Genomic DNA, 663 nt, shown 5'->3' on the forward strand with positions numbered 1-663 from the left:
TTTGTTGGGATCTGCAAGTACGTTTTGGCGTTCAAGGGTTCTAAAATAAATGTGCTGTAAAATTTGGTTTGATTTATTAATAATTTTCTTCAAGTACTGCATATAATTTTCAAATTTGTACGCGGAAAAACTATCTAAAGGACCGAACTGTTTTACGCAATCTGGTAAGTGCAGCAAACAATGTCCGTTAAAGCTTATTAAAAAATCGCCATATAAATCGCCAAATAATTTTACAAAATCTTTCAAAATCTCATTTGCGACATTCAATTCTGTGTTATGAGACCTTCGACCAGAAAGAAGTCGAAAGTCGAAAGGAAAAAGTTAGTATAAATCGTCTGATATGCAGTCTTTTAAAACAAAAATTCCAGCTATAATAAAAATTGCCTAAATTCTGTAGACTTCCAATTGCTTATTTCATCAAGATTTCTGGGTATTCGACAAAACTCCGACGTTCATTTTCTCGTTCATTTTTGTTACAATGCCTTTTTTAACAAGCAATTGGGGCAGTTTTTCCATTACACCTAGGTTCACCAAATGCATTGGGTCCAAGGGAAATTGTGAAACCATGCTGACATTTGCAGATTCCAACAATCTTTCACGTTGCTTATATTCTAAACTATGATGATCCAAATCCAATATTTTTTTAAAAGAATCTTCTGTCCG

The sequence above is a fragment of the Rhagoletis zephyria genome, unplaced genomic scaffold, assembly GCF_001687245.7.
Source record: "Rhagoletis zephyria isolate East Lansing unplaced genomic scaffold, Rhagoletis_zephyria_1.1 Rzeph_scaffold_16885, whole genome shotgun sequence".
NCBI lineage: Eukaryota > Metazoa > Arthropoda > Insecta > Diptera > Tephritidae > Rhagoletis > Rhagoletis zephyria.